Source organism: Lactuca virosa, chromosome 1 (assembly GCF_052849685.1).
Source record: "Lactuca virosa cultivar CGN04683 chromosome 1, Lactuca_virosa_CGN04683_v6, whole genome shotgun sequence".
NCBI lineage: Eukaryota > Viridiplantae > Streptophyta > Magnoliopsida > Asterales > Asteraceae > Lactuca > Lactuca virosa.
The window spans coordinates 262336153-262352516 of record NC_136426.1 but is presented as its reverse complement, the minus strand read 5'-3'; the positions used below and the strand labels follow the sequence as shown (position 1 = coordinate 262352516).

Genomic DNA, 16364 nt, shown 5'->3' with positions numbered 1-16364 from the left:
AAACCGCACGTAAAATCTAAAAAAACGCAAACGGACAACGAAAAAGGGGGGTGCGACACAAGGACTTCCCAGGGGGTCACCCATCCTAGTACTACTCTCGCCCAAGCACGCTTAACTGCGGAGTTCTGATGGGATCCGGTGCATTAGTGCTGGTATGATCGCACCCGAAACACTATCCATGCTTATTGCTTGTATGTCTTAAAAGACGCAAAACCTCCTTTGTTTTCGTACGCGAGGCGTGGGACCCACGTGACCGATCGGCTCCGTTCCAAAAATACGAAGACCATGAACCATGAAACGAAGGCCACCCGAGCATAGAAATAGCAAGAAAGAAAAAAAAAACAAAAAAAAACCGCACGTAAAATCTAAAAAAACGCAAACGGACAACGAAAAAGGGGGGTGCGACACAAGGACTTCCCAGGGGGTCACCCATCCTAGTACTACTCTCGCCCAAGCACGCTTAACTGCGGAGTTCTGATGGGATCCGGTGCATTAGTGCTGGTATGATCGCACCCGAAACACTATCCATGCTTATTGCTTGTATGTCTTAAAAGACGCAAAACCTCCTTTGTTTTCGTACGCGAGGCGTGGGACCCACGTGACCGATCGGCTCCGTTCCAAAAATACGAAGACCATGAACCATGAAACGAAGGCCACCCGAGCATAGAAATAGCAAGAAAGAAAAAAAAAACAAAAAAAAACCGCACGTAAAATCTAAAAAAACGCAAACGGACAACGAAAAAGGGTGGTGCAACACAAGGACTTCCTAGGGGGTCACCCATCCTAGTACTACTCTCGCCCAAGCACGCTTAACTGCGGAGTTCTGATGGGATCCGGTGCATTAGTGCTGGTATGATCGCACCTGAAATACTATCCATGCTTATTGCTTGTATGTCTTAAAAGACGCAGAACCTCCTTTGTTTTCGTACGCGAGGCGTGGGACCCACGTGACCGATCGGCTCCGTTCCAAAAATACGAAGACCATCAACCATGAAGCGGAGGCCACCCTAGCATAGAAATAGCAAGAAAGAAAAAAAAAACCGCACGTAAAATCTAAAAAAACGCAAACGGACAACGAAAAAGGGGGGGTGCAACACGAGGACTTCCCATGGGGTCACCCATCCTAGTACTACTCTCGCCCAAGCACGCTTAACTGCGGAGTTCTGATGGGATCCGGTGCATTAGTGCAGGTATGATCGCACCCGAAATACTGTCCATGCTTATTGCTTGTATGTCTTAAAAGACACAGAACCTCCTTTGTTTTCGTACGCGAGGCGTGGGACCCACGTGACCGATCGGCTCCGTTCCAAAAATACGAAGACCATGAACCATGAAACGGAGGCCACCCGAGCATAGAAATAGCAAGAAAAAAAAAACAAAAAAAAACCGCACGTAAAATCTATAAAAACGCAAACGGACAACGAAAAAGGGGGGGGGGGTGCAACACGAGGACTTCCCAGGGGGTCACCCATCCTAGTACTACTCTCGCCCAAGCACGCTTAACTGCGGAGTTCTGATGGGATCCGGTGCATTAGTGCTGGTATGATCGCACCCGAAATACTATCCATGCTTATTGCTTTTATCTCTTAAAAGACGCAGAACCTCCTTTGTTTTCGTACGCGAGGCGTGGGACCCACGTGACCGATCGGCGCCGTTCCAAAAATGCGAAAACCATCAACCATGAAGCGGTGGCCACCCGAGCATAGAAATAGCAAGAAAGAAAACAAAAAAAAAACCGCACGTAAAATCTAAAAAAACGCAAACGGGCAACGAAAAAGGGGGGTGCAACACGAGGACATCCCAGGGGGTCACCCATCCTAGTACTACTCTCGCCCAAGCATGCTTAACTGCGGAGTTCTGATGGGATCCGGTGCATTAGTGCTGGTATGATAGCACCCGAAATACTATCCATGCTTATTGCTTTTATGTCTTAAAAGACGCAGAACCTCCTTTGTTTTCGTACGCGAGGCGTGGGACCCACGTGACTGATCGGCTCCGTTCCAAAAATACGAAAACCATCAACCATGAAGCGGAGGCCACCCGAGCATAGAAATAGCAAGAAAGAAAAAAAAAACCGCACGTAAAATCTAAAAAAACGCAAACGGACAACGAAAAAGGGGGGTGCAACACGAGGACTTCCCAGGGGGTCACCCATCCTAGTACTACTCTCGCCCAAGCACGCTTAACTGCGGAGTTCTGATGGGATCCGGTGCATTAGTGCTGGTATGATCGCACCCGAAATACTATCCATGCTTATTGCTTTTATGTCTTAAAAGACGCAGAACCTCCTTTGTTTTCGTACGCGAGGCGTGGGACCCACGTGACCGATCGGCTCCGTTCCAAAAATACGAAAACCATCAACCATGAAGCGGTGGCCACCCGAGCATAGAAATAGCAAGAAAGAAAAAAAACAAAAAAAAAACCACACGTAAAATCTAAAAAAACGCAAACGGACAACGAAAAAGGGGGAGTGCAACACGAGGACTTCCCATGGGGTCACCCATCCTAGTACTACTCTCGCCCAAGCACGCTTAACTGCGGAGTTCTGATGGGATCCGGTGCATTAGTGCTGGTATGATCGCACCCGAAATACTGTCCATGCTTATTGCTTGTATGTCTTAAAAGACACAGAACCTCCTTTGTTTTCGTACGCGAGGCGTGGGACCCACGTGACCGATCGGCTCCGTTCCAAAAATACGAAGACCATGAACCATGAAACGGAGGCCACCCGAGCATAGAAATAGCAAGAAAAAAAAACAAAAAAAACCGCACGTAAAATCTAAAAAAACGCAAACGGACAACGAAAAAGGGGGGGGGGGGGGGGGGTGCAACACGAGGACTTCCCAGGGGGTCACCCATCCTAGTACTACTCTCGCCCAAGCACGCTTAACTGCGGAGTTCTGATGGGATCCGGTGCATTAGTGCTGGTATGATCGCACCCGAAATACTATCCATGCTTATTGCTTTTATCTCTTAAAAGACGCAGAACCTCCTTTGTTTTCGTACGCGAGGCGTGGGACCCACGTGACCGATCGGCGCCGTTCCAAAAATACGAAAACCATCAACCATGAAGCGGTGGCCACCCGAGCATAGAAATAGCAAGAAAGAAAACAAAAAAAAACCGCACGTAAAATCTAAAAAAACGCAAACGGGCAACGAAAAAGGGGGGGGGTGCAACACGAGGACTTCCCAGGGGGTCACCCATCCTAGTACTACTCTCGCCCAAGCACGTTTAACTGCGGAGTTCTGATGGGATCCGGTGCATTAGTGCTGGTATGATCGCACCCGAAATACTATCCATGCTTATTGCTTTTGTGTCTTAAAGACGCAGAACCTCCTTTGTTTTCGTACGCGAGGCGTGGGACCCACGTGACCGATCGGCTCCGTTCCAAAAATACGAAAACCATCAACCATGAAGCGGAGGCCACCCGAGCATAGAAATAGCAAGAAAGAAAAAAAAACCGCACGTAAAATCTAAAAAAACGCAAACGGACAACGAAAAAGGGGGGTGCAACACGAGGACTTCCCAGGGGGTCACCCATCCTAGTACTACTCTCGCCCAAGCACGCTTAACTGCGGAGTTCTGATGGGATCCGGTGCATTAGTGCTGGTATGATCGCACCCGAAATACTATCCATGCTTATTGCTTTTACGTCTTAAAAGACGCAGAACCTCCTTTGTTTTCGTACGCGAGGCGTGGAACCCACGTGACCGATCGGCTCCGTTCCAAAAATACGAAAACCATCAACCATGAAGCGGAGGCCACCCGAGCATAGAAATAGCAAGAAAGAAAAAAAACAAAAAAAAACCGCACGTAAAATCTAAAAAAACGCAAACGGACAACGAAAAAGGGGGGTGCGACACAAGGACTTCCCAGGGGGTCACCCATCCTAGTACTACTCTCGCCCAAGCACGCTTAACTGCGGAGTTCTGATGGGATCCGGTGCATTAGTGCTGGTATGATCGCACCCGAAACACTATCCATGCTTATTGCTTGTATGTCTTAAAAGACGCAAAACCTCCTTTGTTTTCGTACGCGAGGCGTGGGACCCACGTGACCGATCGGCTCCGTTCCAAAAATACGAAGACCATGAACCATGAAACGAAGGCCACCCGAGCATAGAAATAGCAAGAAAGAAAAAAAAAACAAAAAAAAACCGCACGTAAAATCTAAAAAAACGCAAACGGACAACGAAAAAGGGGGGTGCAACACAAGGACTTCCCAGGGGGTCACCCATCCTAGTACTACTCTCGCCCAAGCACGCTTAACTGCGGAGTTCTGATGGGATCCGGTGCATTAGTGCTGGTATGATCGCACCTGAAATACTATCCATGCTTATTGCTTGTATGTCTTAAAAGACGCAGAACCTCCTTTGTTTTCGTACGCGAGGCGTGGGACCCACGTGACCGATCGGCTCCGTTCCAAAAATACGAAGACCATCAACCATGAAGCGGAGGCCACCCTAGCATAGAAATAGCAAGAAAGAAAAAAAAAAACCGCACGTAAAATCTAAAAAAACGCAAACGGACAACGAAAAAGGGGGGGTGCAACACGAGGACTTCCCATGGGCTCACCCATCCTAGTACTACTCTCGCCCAAGCACGCTTAACTGCGGAGTTCTGATGGGATCCGGTGCATTAGTGCTGGTATGATCGCACCCGAAATACTGTCCATGCTTATTGCTTGTATGTCTTAAAAGACACAGAACCTCCTTTGTTTTCGTACGCGAGGCGTGGGACCCACGTGACCGATCGGCTCCGTTCCAAAAATACGAAGACCATGAACCATGAAACGGAGGCCACCCGAGCATAGAAATAGCAAGAAAAAAAAAACAAAAAAAAACCGCACGTAAAATCTATAAAAACGCAAACGGACAACGAAAAGGGGGGGGGGGGTGCAACACGAGGACTTCCCAGGGGGTCACCCATCCTAGTACTACTCTCGCCCAAGCAAGCTTAACTGCGGAGTTCTGATGGGATCCGGTGCATTAGTGCTGGTATGATCGCACCCGAAATACTATCCATGCTTATTGCTTTTATCTCTTAAAAGACGCAGAACCTCCTTTGTTTTCGTACGCGAGGCGTGGGACCCACGTGACCGATCGGCGCCGTTCCAAAAATACGAAAACCATCAACCATGAAGCGGTGGCCACCCGAGCATAGAAATAGCAAGAAAGAAAACAAAAAAAAACCGCACGTAAAATCTAAAAAAACGCAAACGGGCAACGAAAAAGGGGGGGGGGTGCAACACGAGGACTTCCCAGGGGGTCACCCATCCTAGTACTACTCTCGCCCAAGCACGCTTAACTGCGGAGTTCTGATGGGATCCGGTGCATTAGTGCTGGTATGATCGCACCCGAAATACTATCCATGCTTATTGCTTTTATGTCTTAAAAGACGCAGAACCTCCTTTGTTTTCGTACGCGAGGCGTGGGACCCACGTGACCGATCGGCTCCGTTCCAAAAATACGAAAACCATCAACCATGAAGCGGAGGCCACCCGAGCATAGAAATAGCAAGAAAGAAAAAAAAACCGCACGTAAAATCTAAAAAAACGCAAACGGACAACGAAAAAGGGGGGTGCAACACGAGGACTTCCCAGGGGGTCACCCATCCTAGTACTACTCTCGCCCAAGCACGCTTAACTGCGGAGTTCTGATGGGATCCGGTGCATTACTGCTGGTATGATCGCACCCGAAATACTATCCATGCTTATTGCTTTTATGTCTTAAAAGACGCAGAACCTCCTTTGTTTTCGTACGCGAGGCGTGGAACCCACGTGACCGATCGGCTCCGTTCCAAAAATACGAAAACCATCAACCATGAAGCGGAAGCCACCCGAGCATAGAAATAGCAAGAAAGAAAAAAAAACAAAAAAAAACCGCACGTAAAATTTAAAAAAACGCAAACGGACAACGAAAAAGGGGGGTGCGACACAAGGACTTCCCAGGGGGTCACCCATCCTAGTACTACTCTCGCCCAAGCACGCTTAACTGCGGAGTTCTGATGGGATCCGGTGCATTAGTGCTGGTATGATCGCACCCGAAACACTATCCATGCTTATTGCTTGTATGTCTTAAAAGACGCAAAACCTCCTTTGTTTTCGTACGCGAGGCGTGGGACCCACGTGACCGATCGGCTCCGTTCCAAAAATACGAAGACCATGAACCATGAAACGAAGGCCACCCGAGCATAGAAATAGCAAGAAAGAAAAAAAAAACAAAAAAAAACCGCACGTAAAATCTAAAAAAACGCAAACGGACAACGAAAAAGGGGGGTGCAACACAAGGACTTCCCAGGGGGTCACCCATCCTAGTACTACTCTCGCCCAAGCACGCTTAACTGCGGAGTTCTGATGGGATCCGGTGCATTAGTGCTGGTATGATCGCACCTGAAATACTATCCATGCTTATTGCTTGTATGTCTTAAAAGACGCAGAACCTCCTTTGTTTTCGTACGCGAGGCGTGGGACCCACGTGACCGATCGGCTCCGTTCCAAAAATACGAAGACCATCAACCATGAAGCGGAGGCCACCCTAGCATAGAAATAGCAAGAAAGAAAAAAAAAACCGCACGTAAAATCTAAAAAAACGCAAAGGACAACGAAAAAGGGGGGGTGCAACACGAGGACTTCCCATGGGGTCACCCATCCTAGTACTACTCTCGCCCAAGCACGCTTAACTGCGGAGTTCTGATGGGATCCGGTGCATTAGTGCTGGTATGATCGCACCCGAAATACTGTCCATGCTTATTGCTTGTATGTCTTAAAAGACACAGAACCTCCTTTGTTTTCGTACGCGAGGCGTGGGACCCACGTGACCGATCGGCTCCGTTCCAAAAATACGAAGACCATGAACCATGAAACGGAGGCCACCCGAGCATAGAAATAGCAAGAAAAAAAAAACAAAAAAAAACCGCACGTAAAATCTATAAAAACGCAAACGGACAACGAAAAAGGGGGGGGGGGGGGTGCAACACGAGGACTTCCCAGGGGGTCACCCATCCTAGTACTACTCTCGCCCAAGCACGCTTAACTGCGGAGTTCTGATGGGATCCGGTGCATTAGTGCTGGTATGATCGCACCCGAAATACTATCCATGCTTATTGCTTTTATCTCTTAAAAGACGCAGAACCTCCTTTGTTTTCGTACGCGAGGCGTGGGACCCACGTGACCGATCGGCGCCGTTCCAAAAATGCGAAAACCATCAACCATGAAGCGGTGGCCACCCGAGCATAGAAATAGCAAGAAAGAAAACAAAAAAAAAACCGCACGTAAAATCTAAAAAAACGCAAACGGGCAACGAAAAAGGGGGGGTGCAACACGAGGACATCCCAGGGGGTCACCCATCCTAGTACTACTCTCGCCCAAGCATGCTTAACTGCGGAGTTCTGATGGGATCTGGTGCATTAGTGCTGGTATGATAGCACCCGAAATACTATCCATGCTTATTGCTTTTATGTCTTAAAAGACGCAGAACCTCCTTTGTTTTCGTACGCGAGGCGTGGGACCCACGTGACCGATCGGCTCCGTTCCAAAAATACGAAAACCATCAACCATGAAGCGGAGGCCACCCGAGCATAGAAATAGCAAGAAAGAAAAAAAAAACCGCACGTAAAATCTAAAAAAACGCAAACGGACAACGAAAAAGGGGGTGCAACACGAGGACTTCCCAGGGGGTCACCCATCCTAGTACTACTCTCGCCCAAGCACGCTTAACTGCGGAGTTCTGATGGGATCCGGTGCATTAGTGCTGGTATGATCGCACCCGAAATACTATCCATGCTTATTGCTTTTATGTCTTAAAAGACGCAGAACCTCCTTTGTTTTCGTACGCGAGGCGTGGGACCCACGTGACCGATCGGCTCCGTTCCAAAAATACGAAAACCATCAACCATGAAGCGGTGGCCACCCGAGCATAGAAATAGCAAGAAAGAAAAAAAACAAAAAAAAAACCGCACGTAAAATCTAAAAAAACGCAAACGGACAACGAAAAAGGGGGAGTGCAACACGAGGACTTCCCATGGGGTCACCCATCCTAGTACTACTCTCGCCCAAGCACGCTTAACTGCGGAGTTCTGATGGGATCCGGTGCATTAGTGCTGGTATGATCGCACCCGAAATACTGTCCATGCTTATTGCTTGTATGTCTTAAAAGACACAGAACCTCCTTTGTTTTCGTACGCGAGGCGTGGGACCCACGTGACCGATCGGCTCCGTTCCAAAAATACGAAGACCATGAACCATGAAACGGAGGCCACCCGAGCATAGAAATAGCAAGAAAAAAAAAACAAAAAAAACCGCACGTAAAATCTAAAAAACGCAAACGGACAACGAAAAAGGGGGGGGGGTGCAACACGAGGACTTCCCAGGGGGTCACCCATCCTAGTACTACTCTCGCCCAAGCACGCTTAACTGCGGAGTTCTGATGGGATCCGGTGCATTAGTGCTGGTATGATCGCACCCGAAATACTATCCATGCTTATTGCTTTTATCTCTTAAAAGACGCAGAACCTCCTTTGTTTTCGTACGCGAGGCGTGGGACCCACGTGACCGATCGGCGCCGTTCCAAAAATACGAAAACCATCAACCATGAAGCGGTGGCCACCCGAGCATAGAAATAGCAAGAAAGAAAACAAAAAAAAACCGCACGTAAAATTTAAAAAAACGCAAACGGGCAACGAAAAAGGGGGGGGGGGGGTGCAACACGAGGACTTCCCAGGGGGTCACCCATCCTAGTACTACTCTCGCCCAAGCACGCTTAACTGCGGAGTTCTGATGGGATCCGGTGCATTAGTGCTGGTATGATAGCACCCAAAATACTATCCATGCTTATTGCTTGTATGTCTTAAAAGACGCAGAACCTCCTTTGTTTTCGTACGCGAGGCGTGGGACCCACGTGACCGATCGGCTCCGTTCCAAAAATACGAAGACCATCAACCATGAAGCGGAGGCCACCCTAGCATAGAAATAGCAAGAAAGAAAAAAAAAACCGCACGTAAAATCTAAAAAAACGCAAACGGACAACGAAAAAGGGGGGGTGCAACACGAGGACTTCCCATGGGGTCACCCATCCTAGTACTACTCTCGCCCAAGCACGCTTAACTGCGGAGTTCTGATGGGATCCGGTGCATTAGTGCTGGTATGATCGCACCCGAAATACTGTCCATGCTTATTGCTTGTATGTCTTAAAAGACACAGAACCTCCTTTGTTTTCGTACGCGAGGCGTGGGACCCACGTGACCGATCGGCTCCGTTCCAAAAATACGAAGACCATGAACCATGAAACGGAGGCCACCCGAGCATAGAAATAGCAAGAAAAAAAAAACAAAAAAAAACCGCACGTAAAATCTATAAAAACGCAAACGGACAACGAAAAAGGGGGGGGGTGCAACACGAGGACTTCCCAGGGGGTCACCCATCCTAGTACTACTCTCGCCCAAGCACGCTTAACTGCGGAGTTCTGATGGGATCCGGTGCATTAGTGCTGGTATGATCGCACCCGAAATACTATCCATGCTTATTGCTTTTATCTCTTAAAAGACGCAGAACCTCCTTTGTTTTCGTACGCGAGGCGTGGGACCCACGTGACCGATCGGCGCCGTTCCAAAAATACGAAAACCATCAACCATGAAGCGGTGGCCACCCGAGCATAGAAATAGCAAGAAAGAAAACAAAAAAAAAACCGCACGTAAAATCTAAAAAAACGCAAACGGGCAACGAAAAAGGGGGGGTGCAACACGAGGACATCCCAGGGGGTCACCCATCCTAGTACTACTCTCGCCCAAGCATGCTTAACTGCGGAGTTCTGATGGGATCCGGTGCATTAGTGCTGGTATGATAGCACCCGAAATACTATCCATGCTTATTGCTTTTATGTCTTAAAAGACGCAGAACCTCCTTTGTTTTCGTACGCGAGGCGTGGGACCCACGTGACCGATCGGCTCCGTTCCAAAAATACGAAAACCATCAACCATGAAGCGGAGGCCACCCGAGCATAGAAATAGCAAGAAAGAAAAAAAACCGCACGTAAAATCTAAAAAAATGCAAACGGACAACGAAAAAGGGGGTGCAACACGAGGACTTCCCAGGGGGTCACCCATCCTAGTACTACTCTCGCCCAAGCACGCTTAACTGCGGAGTTCTGATGGGATCCGGTGCATTAGTGCTGGTATGATCGCACCCGAAATACTATCCATGCTTATTGCTTTTATGTCTTAAAAGACGCAGAACCTCCTTTGTTTTCGTACGCGAGGCGTGGGACCCACGTGACCGATCGGCTCCGTTCCAAAAATACGAAAACCATCAACCATGAAGCGGTGGCCACCCGAGCATAGAAATAGCAAGAAAGAAAAAAAACAAAAAAACAACCGCACGTAAAATCTAAAAAAACGCAAACGGACAACGAAAAAGGGGGAGTGCAACACGAGGACTTCCCATGGGGTCACCCATCCTAGTACTACTCTCGCCCAAGCACGCTTAACTGCGGAGTTCTGATGGGATCCGGTGCATTAGTGCTGGTATGATCGCACCCGAAATACTGTCCATGCTTATTGCTTGTATGTCTTAAAAGACACAGAACCTCCTTTGTTTTCGTACGCGAGGCGTGGGACCCACGTGACCGATCGGCTCCGTTCCAAAAATACGAAGACCATGAACCATGAAACGGAGGCCACCCGAACATAGAAATAGCAAGAAAAAAAAAACAAAAAAAACCGCACGTAAAATCTAAAAAAACGCAAACGGACAACGAAAAAGGGGGGGGGGGGGTGCAACACGAGGACTTCCCAGGGGGTCACCCATCCTAGTACTACTCTCGCCCAAGCACGCTTAACTGCGGAGTTCTGATGGGATCCGGTGCATTAGTGCTGGTATGATCGCACCCGAAATACTATCCATGCTTATTGCTTTTATCTCTTAAAAGACGCAGAACCTCCTTTGTTTTCGTACGCGAGGCGTGGGACCCACGTGACCGATCGGCGCCGTTCCAAAAATACGAAAACCATCAACCATGAAGCGGTGGCCACCCGAGCATAGAAATAGCAAGAAAGAAAACAAAAAAAACCGCACGTAAAATCTAAAAAAACGCAAACGGGCAACGAAAAAGGGGGGGGGGTGCAACACGAGGACTTCCCAGGGGGTCACCCATCCTAGTACTACTCTCGCCCAAGCACGCTTAACTGCGGAGTTCTGATGGGATCCGGTGCATTAGTGCTGGTATGATAGCACCCAAAATACTATCCATGCTTATTGCTTTTATGTCTTAAAAGACGCAGAACCTCCATTGTTTTCGTACGCGAGGCGTGGGACCCACGTGACCGATCGGCTCCGTTCCAAAAATACGAAAACCATCAACCATGAAGCGGAGGCCACCCGAGCATAGAAATAGCAAGAAAGAAAAAAAAACCGCACGTAAAATCTAAAAAACGCAAACGGACAACGAAAAAGGGGGGTGCAACACGAGGACTTCTCAGGGGGTCACCCATCCTAGTACTACTCTCGCCCAAGCACGCTTAACTGCGGAGTTCTGATGGGATCCGGTGCATTAGTGCTGGTATGATCGCACCCGAAATACTATCCATGCTTATTGCTTTTATGTCTTAAAAGACGCAGAACCTCCTTTGTTTTCGTACGCGAGGCGTGGAACCCACGTGACCGATCGGCTCCGTTCCAAAAATACGAAAACCATCAACCATGAAGCGGAGGCCACCCGAGCATAGAAATAGCAAGAAAGAAAAAAAAAACAAAAAAAAACCGCACGTAAAATCTAAAAAAACGCAAACGGACAACGAAAAAGGGGGGTGCAACACGAGGACTTCCCAGGGGGTCACCCATCCTAGTACTACTCTCGCCCAAGCACGCTTAACTGCGGAGTTCTGATGGGATCCGGTGCATTAGTGCTGGTATGATCGCACCCGAAATACTATCAATGCTTATTGCTTGTATGTCTTAAAAGACGCAGAACCTCCTTTGTTTTCGTACGCGAGGCGTGGGACCCACGTGACCGATCGGCTCCGTTCCAAAAATACGAAGACCATGAACCATGAAACGAAGGCCACCCGAGCATAGAAATAGCAAGAAAGAAAAAAAAAACAAAAAAAAACCGCACGTAAAATCTAAAAAAACGCAAACGGACAACGAAAAAGGGGGGTGCAACACGAGGACTTCCCAGGGGGTCACCCATCCTAGTACTACTCTCGCCCAAGCACGCTTAACTGCGGAGTTCTGATGGGATCCGGTGCATTAATGCTGGTATGATTGCACCTGAAATACTATCCATGCTTATTGCTTGTATGTCTTAAAAGATGCAGAACCTCCTTTGTTTTCGTACGCGAGGCGTGGGACCCACGTGACCGATCGGCTCCGTTCCAAAAATACGAAGACCATCAACCATGAAGCGGAGGCCACCCTAGCATAGAAATAGCAAGAAAGAAAAAAAAACAAAAAAAAACCGCACGTAAAATCTAAAAAAACGCAAACGGACAACGAAAAAGGGGGGGTGCAACACGAGGACTTCCCATGGGGTCACCCATCCTAGTACTACTCTCGCCCAAGCACGCTTAACTGCGGAGTTCTGATGGGATCCGGTGCATTAGTGCTGGTATGATCGCACCCGAAATACTGTCCATGCTTATTGCTTGTATGTCTTAAAAGACACAGAACCTCCTTTGTTTTCGTACGCGAGGCGTGGGACCCACGTGACCGATCGGCTCCGTTCCAAAAATACGAAGACCATGAACCATGAAACGGAGGCCACCCGAGCATAGAAATAGCAAGAAAAAAAAAACAAAAAAAAACCGCACGTAAAATCTAAAAAAACGCAAACGGACAACGAAAAAGGGGGGGTGCAACACGAGGACTTCCCAGGGGGTCACCCATCCTAGTACTACTCTCGCCCAAGCACGCTTAACTGCGGAGTTCTGATGGGATCCGGTGCATTAGTGCTGGTATGATCGCACCCAAAATACTATCCATGCTTATTGCTTTTATCTCTTAAAAGACGCAGAACCTCCTTTGTTTTCGTACGCGAGGCGTGGGACCCACGTGACCGATCGGCGCCGTTCCAAAAATACGAAAACCATCAACCATGAAGCGGTGGCCACCCGAGAATAGAAATAGCAAGAAAGAAAACAAAAAAAAACCGCACGTAAAATCTAAAAAAACGCAAACGGGCAACGAAAAAGGGGGGGTGCAACACGAGGACATCCCAGGGGGTCACCCATCCTAGTACTACTCTCGCCCAAGCACGCTTAACTGCGGAGTTCTGATGGGATCCGGTGCATTAGTGCTGGTATGATAGCACCCGAAATACTATCCATGCTTATTGCTTTTATGTCTTAAAAGACGCAGAACCTCCTTTGTTTTCGTACGCGAGGCGTGGGACCCACGTGACCGATCGGCTCCGTTCCAAAAATACGAAAACCATCAACCATGAAGCGGAGGCCACCCGAGCATAGAAATAGCAAGAAAGAAAAAAAAACCGCACGTAAAATCTAAAAAAACGCAAACGGACAACGAAAAAGGGGGTGCAACACGAGGACTTCCCAGGGGGTCACCCATCCTAGTACTACTCTCGCCCAAGCACGCTTAACTGCGGAGTTCTGATGGGATCCGGTGCATTAGTGCTGGTATGATCGCACCCGAAATACTATCCATGCTTATTGCTTTTATGTCTTAAAAGACGCATAACCTCCTTTGTTTTGGTACGCGAGGCGTGGGACCCACGTGACCGATCGGCTCCGTTCCAAAAATACGAAAACCATCAACCATGAAGCGGTGGCCACCCGAGCATAGAAATAGCAAGAAAGAAAAAAAACAAAAAAAAACCGCACGTAAAATCTAAAAAAACGCAAACGGACAACGAAAAAGGGGGAGTGCAACACGAGGACTTCCCATGGGGTCACCCATCCTAGTACTACTCTCGCCCAAGCACGCTTAACTGCGGAGTTCTGATGGGATCCGGTGCATTAGTGCTGGTATGATCGCACCCGAAATACTGTCCATGCTTATTGCTTGTATGTCTTAAAAGACACAGAACCTCCTTTGTTTTCGTACGCGAGGCGTGGGACCCACGTGACCGATCGGCTCCATTCCAAAAATACGAAGACCATGAACCATGAAACGGAGGCCACCCGAGCATAGAAATAGCGAGAAAAAAAAAACAAAAAAAACGGCACGTAAAATCTAAAAAAACGCAAACGGACAACGAAAAAGGGGGGGGTGCAACACGAGGACTTCCCAGGGGGTCACCCATCCTAGTACTACTCTCGCCCAAGCACGCTTAACTGCGGAGTTCTGATGGGATCCGGTGCATTAGTGCTGGTATGATCGCACCCGAAATACTATCCATGCTTATTGCTTTTATCTCTTAAAAGACGCAGAACCTCCTTTGTTTTCGTACGCGAGGCGTGGGACCCACGTGACCGATCGGCGCCGTTCCAAAAATACGAAAACCATCAACCATGAAGCGGTGGCCACCCGAGCATAGAAATAGCAAGAAAGAAAACAAAAAAAAACCGCACGTAAAATCTAAAAAAACGCAAACGGGCAACGAAAAAGGGGGGGGGGGTGCAATACGAGGACTTCCCAGGGGGTCACCCATCCTAGTACTACTCTCGCCCAAGCACGCTTAACTGCGGAGTTCTGATGGGATCCGGTGCATTAGTGCTGGTATGATCGCAACCGAAATACTATCCATGCTTATTGCTTTTATCTCTTAAAAGACGCAGAACCTCCTTTGTTTTCGTACGCGAGGCGTGGGACCCACGTGACCGATCGGCGCCGTTCCAAAAATACGAAAACCATCAACCATGAAGCGGTGGCCACCCGAGCATAGAAATAGCAAGAAAGAAAACAAAAAAAAACCGCACGTAAAATCTAAAAAAACGCAAACGGGCAACGAAAAAGGGGGGGTGCAACACGAGGACATCCCAGGGGGTCACCCATCCTAGTACTACTCTCGCCCAAGCACGCTTAACTGCGGAGTTCTAATGGGATCCGGTGCATTAGTGCTGGTATGATTGCACCCGAAATACTATCCATGCTTATTGCTTTTATGTCTTAAAAGACGCAGAACCTCCTTTGTTTTCGTACGCGAGGCGTGGGACCCACGTGACCGATCGGCTCCGTTCCAAAAATACGAAAACCATCAACCATGAAGCGGAGGCCACCCGAGCATAGAAATAGCAAGAAAGAAAAAAAAACAAAAAAAAACCGCACGTAAAATCTAAAAAAACGCAAACGGACAACGAAAAAGGGGGGTGCAACACGAGGACTTCCCAGGGGGTCACCCATCCTAGTACTACTCTCGCCCAAGCACGGTTAACTGCGGAGTTCTGATGGGATCCGGTGCATTAGTGCTGGTATGATCGCACCCGAAATACTATCAATGCTTATTGCTTGTATGTCTTAAAAGATACAGAACCTCCTTTGTTTTCGTACGCGAGGCGTGGGACCCACGTGACCAATCGGCTCCGTTCCAAAAATACGAAGACCATGAACCATGAAACGAAGGCCACCCGAGCATAGAAATAGCAAGAAAGAAAAAAAAAACAAAAAAAAACCACTCGTAAAATCTAAAAAAACGCAAACGGACAACGAAAAAGGGGGGTGCAACACGAGGACTTCCCAGGGGGTCACCCATCCTAGTACTACTCTCGCCCAAGCACGCTTAACTGCGGAGTTCTGATGGGATCCGGTGCATTAATGCTGGTATGATCGCACCTGAAATACTATCCATGCTTATTGCTTGTATGTCTTAAAAGACGCAGAACCTCCTTTGTTTTCGTACGCGAGGCGTGGGACCCACGTGACCGATCGGCTCCGTTCCAAAAATACGAAGACCATCAACCATGAAGCGGAGGCCACCCTAGCATAGAAATAGCAAGAAAGAAAAAAAAACAAAAAAAAACCGCACGTAAAATCTAAAAAAACGCAAACGGACAACGAAAAAGGGGGGGGTGCAACACGAGGACTTCCCATGGGGTCACCCATCCTAGTACTACTCTCGCCCAAGCACGCTTAACTGCGGAGTTCTGATGGGATCCGGTGCATTAGTGCTGGTATGATCGCACCCGAAATACTGTCCATGCTTATTGCTTGTATGTCTTAAAAGACACAGAACCTCCTTTGTTTTCGTACGCGAGGCGTGGGACCCACGTGACCGATCGGCTCCGTTCCAAAAATACGAAGACCATGAACCATGAAACGGAGGCCACCCGAGCATAGAAATAGCAAGAAAAAAAAAACAAAAAAAAACCGCACGTAAAATCTAAAAAAACGCAAACGGACAACGAAAAAGGGGGGGTGCAACACGAGGTCTTCCCAGGGGGTCACCCATTCTAGTACGCTTAACTGCGGAGTTCTG

At 48.2% G+C, this 16364-nt stretch overlaps 47 non-coding genes across 47 annotated transcripts; all 47 read right to left on the bottom strand.

The window, feature by feature from the left end:
- Nucleotides 1-47: 47 nt before the first annotated feature.
- Nucleotides 48-166, bottom strand: LOC145153588 (5S ribosomal RNA). Its single transcript, XR_013734088.1, has one exon. It is a non-coding gene; the product is annotated as a 5S ribosomal RNA (ribosomal RNA).
- A 230-nt stretch (nt 167-396) lies between these two features.
- On the bottom strand, nt 397-515 carry LOC145153586 (5S ribosomal RNA). Its single transcript, XR_013734086.1, has one exon. It is a non-coding gene; the product is annotated as a 5S ribosomal RNA (ribosomal RNA).
- Nucleotides 516-745: 230 nt separating this feature from the next.
- LOC145146283 (5S ribosomal RNA) lies at nt 746-864 on the bottom strand. The gene has a single exon (XR_013727235.1). It is a non-coding gene; the product is annotated as a 5S ribosomal RNA (ribosomal RNA).
- Nucleotides 865-1085: 221 nt separating this feature from the next.
- Nucleotides 1086-1204, bottom strand: LOC145154101 (5S ribosomal RNA). The gene has a single exon (XR_013734583.1). It is a non-coding gene; the product is annotated as a 5S ribosomal RNA (ribosomal RNA).
- A 231-nt stretch (nt 1205-1435) lies between these two features.
- On the bottom strand, nt 1436-1554 carry LOC145140188 (5S ribosomal RNA). Its single transcript, XR_013722103.1, has one exon. It is a non-coding gene; the product is annotated as a 5S ribosomal RNA (ribosomal RNA).
- Nucleotides 1555-1779: 225 nt separating this feature from the next.
- Nucleotides 1780-1898, bottom strand: LOC145149135 (5S ribosomal RNA). The gene has a single exon (XR_013729993.1). It is a non-coding gene; the product is annotated as a 5S ribosomal RNA (ribosomal RNA).
- A 220-nt stretch (nt 1899-2118) lies between these two features.
- Nucleotides 2119-2237, bottom strand: LOC145140126 (5S ribosomal RNA). Its single transcript, XR_013722087.1, has one exon. It is a non-coding gene; the product is annotated as a 5S ribosomal RNA (ribosomal RNA).
- Nucleotides 2238-2467: 230 nt separating this feature from the next.
- Nucleotides 2468-2586, bottom strand: LOC145153874 (5S ribosomal RNA). Its single transcript, XR_013734366.1, has one exon. It is a non-coding gene; the product is annotated as a 5S ribosomal RNA (ribosomal RNA).
- Nucleotides 2587-2822: 236 nt separating this feature from the next.
- On the bottom strand, nt 2823-2941 carry LOC145140080 (5S ribosomal RNA). Its single transcript, XR_013722074.1, has one exon. It is a non-coding gene; the product is annotated as a 5S ribosomal RNA (ribosomal RNA).
- A 227-nt stretch (nt 2942-3168) lies between these two features.
- Nucleotides 3169-3287, bottom strand: LOC145154136 (5S ribosomal RNA). The gene has a single exon (XR_013734617.1). It is a non-coding gene; the product is annotated as a 5S ribosomal RNA (ribosomal RNA).
- Nucleotides 3288-3505: 218 nt separating this feature from the next.
- Nucleotides 3506-3624, bottom strand: LOC145140028 (5S ribosomal RNA). The gene has a single exon (XR_013722062.1). It is a non-coding gene; the product is annotated as a 5S ribosomal RNA (ribosomal RNA).
- A 228-nt stretch (nt 3625-3852) lies between these two features.
- LOC145153585 (5S ribosomal RNA) lies at nt 3853-3971 on the bottom strand. Its single transcript, XR_013734085.1, has one exon. It is a non-coding gene; the product is annotated as a 5S ribosomal RNA (ribosomal RNA).
- Nucleotides 3972-4201: 230 nt separating this feature from the next.
- LOC145140512 (5S ribosomal RNA) lies at nt 4202-4320 on the bottom strand. Its single transcript, XR_013722191.1, has one exon. It is a non-coding gene; the product is annotated as a 5S ribosomal RNA (ribosomal RNA).
- A 222-nt stretch (nt 4321-4542) lies between these two features.
- On the bottom strand, nt 4543-4661 carry LOC145145482 (5S ribosomal RNA). The gene has a single exon (XR_013726453.1). It is a non-coding gene; the product is annotated as a 5S ribosomal RNA (ribosomal RNA).
- A 231-nt stretch (nt 4662-4892) lies between these two features.
- LOC145140650 (5S ribosomal RNA) lies at nt 4893-5011 on the bottom strand. The gene has a single exon (XR_013722228.1). It is a non-coding gene; the product is annotated as a 5S ribosomal RNA (ribosomal RNA).
- A 228-nt stretch (nt 5012-5239) lies between these two features.
- Nucleotides 5240-5358, bottom strand: LOC145139976 (5S ribosomal RNA). The gene has a single exon (XR_013722051.1). It is a non-coding gene; the product is annotated as a 5S ribosomal RNA (ribosomal RNA).
- A 219-nt stretch (nt 5359-5577) lies between these two features.
- Nucleotides 5578-5696, bottom strand: LOC145139876 (5S ribosomal RNA). The gene has a single exon (XR_013722022.1). It is a non-coding gene; the product is annotated as a 5S ribosomal RNA (ribosomal RNA).
- Nucleotides 5697-5925: 229 nt separating this feature from the next.
- Nucleotides 5926-6044, bottom strand: LOC145153584 (5S ribosomal RNA). Its single transcript, XR_013734084.1, has one exon. It is a non-coding gene; the product is annotated as a 5S ribosomal RNA (ribosomal RNA).
- Nucleotides 6045-6274: 230 nt separating this feature from the next.
- On the bottom strand, nt 6275-6393 carry LOC145140507 (5S ribosomal RNA). Its single transcript, XR_013722190.1, has one exon. It is a non-coding gene; the product is annotated as a 5S ribosomal RNA (ribosomal RNA).
- Nucleotides 6394-6613: 220 nt separating this feature from the next.
- Nucleotides 6614-6732, bottom strand: LOC145152888 (5S ribosomal RNA). Its single transcript, XR_013733410.1, has one exon. It is a non-coding gene; the product is annotated as a 5S ribosomal RNA (ribosomal RNA).
- Nucleotides 6733-6966: 234 nt separating this feature from the next.
- LOC145139935 (5S ribosomal RNA) lies at nt 6967-7085 on the bottom strand. Its single transcript, XR_013722040.1, has one exon. It is a non-coding gene; the product is annotated as a 5S ribosomal RNA (ribosomal RNA).
- A 226-nt stretch (nt 7086-7311) lies between these two features.
- On the bottom strand, nt 7312-7430 carry LOC145150115 (5S ribosomal RNA). Its single transcript, XR_013730942.1, has one exon. It is a non-coding gene; the product is annotated as a 5S ribosomal RNA (ribosomal RNA).
- A 219-nt stretch (nt 7431-7649) lies between these two features.
- Nucleotides 7650-7768, bottom strand: LOC145139889 (5S ribosomal RNA). Its single transcript, XR_013722026.1, has one exon. It is a non-coding gene; the product is annotated as a 5S ribosomal RNA (ribosomal RNA).
- A 230-nt stretch (nt 7769-7998) lies between these two features.
- LOC145153873 (5S ribosomal RNA) lies at nt 7999-8117 on the bottom strand. Its single transcript, XR_013734365.1, has one exon. It is a non-coding gene; the product is annotated as a 5S ribosomal RNA (ribosomal RNA).
- Nucleotides 8118-8345: 228 nt separating this feature from the next.
- On the bottom strand, nt 8346-8464 carry LOC145139844 (5S ribosomal RNA). The gene has a single exon (XR_013722014.1). It is a non-coding gene; the product is annotated as a 5S ribosomal RNA (ribosomal RNA).
- Nucleotides 8465-8695: 231 nt separating this feature from the next.
- On the bottom strand, nt 8696-8814 carry LOC145155909 (5S ribosomal RNA). Its single transcript, XR_013736337.1, has one exon. It is a non-coding gene; the product is annotated as a 5S ribosomal RNA (ribosomal RNA).
- Nucleotides 8815-9035: 221 nt separating this feature from the next.
- LOC145152887 (5S ribosomal RNA) lies at nt 9036-9154 on the bottom strand. Its single transcript, XR_013733409.1, has one exon. It is a non-coding gene; the product is annotated as a 5S ribosomal RNA (ribosomal RNA).
- A 229-nt stretch (nt 9155-9383) lies between these two features.
- On the bottom strand, nt 9384-9502 carry LOC145139788 (5S ribosomal RNA). The gene has a single exon (XR_013721998.1). It is a non-coding gene; the product is annotated as a 5S ribosomal RNA (ribosomal RNA).
- Nucleotides 9503-9728: 226 nt separating this feature from the next.
- On the bottom strand, nt 9729-9847 carry LOC145149134 (5S ribosomal RNA). Its single transcript, XR_013729992.1, has one exon. It is a non-coding gene; the product is annotated as a 5S ribosomal RNA (ribosomal RNA).
- A 217-nt stretch (nt 9848-10064) lies between these two features.
- LOC145139737 (5S ribosomal RNA) lies at nt 10065-10183 on the bottom strand. Its single transcript, XR_013721986.1, has one exon. It is a non-coding gene; the product is annotated as a 5S ribosomal RNA (ribosomal RNA).
- Nucleotides 10184-10413: 230 nt separating this feature from the next.
- On the bottom strand, nt 10414-10532 carry LOC145153872 (5S ribosomal RNA). The gene has a single exon (XR_013734363.1). It is a non-coding gene; the product is annotated as a 5S ribosomal RNA (ribosomal RNA).
- A 232-nt stretch (nt 10533-10764) lies between these two features.
- On the bottom strand, nt 10765-10883 carry LOC145139686 (5S ribosomal RNA). Its single transcript, XR_013721974.1, has one exon. It is a non-coding gene; the product is annotated as a 5S ribosomal RNA (ribosomal RNA).
- Nucleotides 10884-11110: 227 nt separating this feature from the next.
- LOC145155908 (5S ribosomal RNA) lies at nt 11111-11229 on the bottom strand. The gene has a single exon (XR_013736336.1). It is a non-coding gene; the product is annotated as a 5S ribosomal RNA (ribosomal RNA).
- A 218-nt stretch (nt 11230-11447) lies between these two features.
- LOC145153517 (5S ribosomal RNA) lies at nt 11448-11566 on the bottom strand. The gene has a single exon (XR_013734019.1). It is a non-coding gene; the product is annotated as a 5S ribosomal RNA (ribosomal RNA).
- Nucleotides 11567-11796: 230 nt separating this feature from the next.
- LOC145139639 (5S ribosomal RNA) lies at nt 11797-11915 on the bottom strand. Its single transcript, XR_013721961.1, has one exon. It is a non-coding gene; the product is annotated as a 5S ribosomal RNA (ribosomal RNA).
- A 230-nt stretch (nt 11916-12145) lies between these two features.
- On the bottom strand, nt 12146-12264 carry LOC145142538 (5S ribosomal RNA). The gene has a single exon (XR_013723593.1). It is a non-coding gene; the product is annotated as a 5S ribosomal RNA (ribosomal RNA).
- A 230-nt stretch (nt 12265-12494) lies between these two features.
- LOC145152886 (5S ribosomal RNA) lies at nt 12495-12613 on the bottom strand. Its single transcript, XR_013733407.1, has one exon. It is a non-coding gene; the product is annotated as a 5S ribosomal RNA (ribosomal RNA).
- Nucleotides 12614-12840: 227 nt separating this feature from the next.
- LOC145139584 (5S ribosomal RNA) lies at nt 12841-12959 on the bottom strand. The gene has a single exon (XR_013721948.1). It is a non-coding gene; the product is annotated as a 5S ribosomal RNA (ribosomal RNA).
- A 225-nt stretch (nt 12960-13184) lies between these two features.
- On the bottom strand, nt 13185-13303 carry LOC145147199 (5S ribosomal RNA). Its single transcript, XR_013728110.1, has one exon. It is a non-coding gene; the product is annotated as a 5S ribosomal RNA (ribosomal RNA).
- Nucleotides 13304-13521: 218 nt separating this feature from the next.
- LOC145139537 (5S ribosomal RNA) lies at nt 13522-13640 on the bottom strand. The gene has a single exon (XR_013721935.1). It is a non-coding gene; the product is annotated as a 5S ribosomal RNA (ribosomal RNA).
- Nucleotides 13641-13869: 229 nt separating this feature from the next.
- LOC145153871 (5S ribosomal RNA) lies at nt 13870-13988 on the bottom strand. Its single transcript, XR_013734362.1, has one exon. It is a non-coding gene; the product is annotated as a 5S ribosomal RNA (ribosomal RNA).
- Nucleotides 13989-14215: 227 nt separating this feature from the next.
- On the bottom strand, nt 14216-14334 carry LOC145139479 (5S ribosomal RNA). Its single transcript, XR_013721920.1, has one exon. It is a non-coding gene; the product is annotated as a 5S ribosomal RNA (ribosomal RNA).
- A 229-nt stretch (nt 14335-14563) lies between these two features.
- Nucleotides 14564-14682, bottom strand: LOC145154968 (5S ribosomal RNA). Its single transcript, XR_013735434.1, has one exon. It is a non-coding gene; the product is annotated as a 5S ribosomal RNA (ribosomal RNA).
- Nucleotides 14683-14907: 225 nt separating this feature from the next.
- LOC145145672 (5S ribosomal RNA) lies at nt 14908-15026 on the bottom strand. The gene has a single exon (XR_013726634.1). It is a non-coding gene; the product is annotated as a 5S ribosomal RNA (ribosomal RNA).
- A 229-nt stretch (nt 15027-15255) lies between these two features.
- LOC145155813 (5S ribosomal RNA) lies at nt 15256-15374 on the bottom strand. Its single transcript, XR_013736241.1, has one exon. It is a non-coding gene; the product is annotated as a 5S ribosomal RNA (ribosomal RNA).
- Nucleotides 15375-15604: 230 nt separating this feature from the next.
- On the bottom strand, nt 15605-15723 carry LOC145140619 (5S ribosomal RNA). Its single transcript, XR_013722219.1, has one exon. It is a non-coding gene; the product is annotated as a 5S ribosomal RNA (ribosomal RNA).
- A 231-nt stretch (nt 15724-15954) lies between these two features.
- Nucleotides 15955-16073, bottom strand: LOC145152884 (5S ribosomal RNA). Its single transcript, XR_013733405.1, has one exon. It is a non-coding gene; the product is annotated as a 5S ribosomal RNA (ribosomal RNA).
- Nucleotides 16074-16364: the final 291 nt, after the last annotated feature.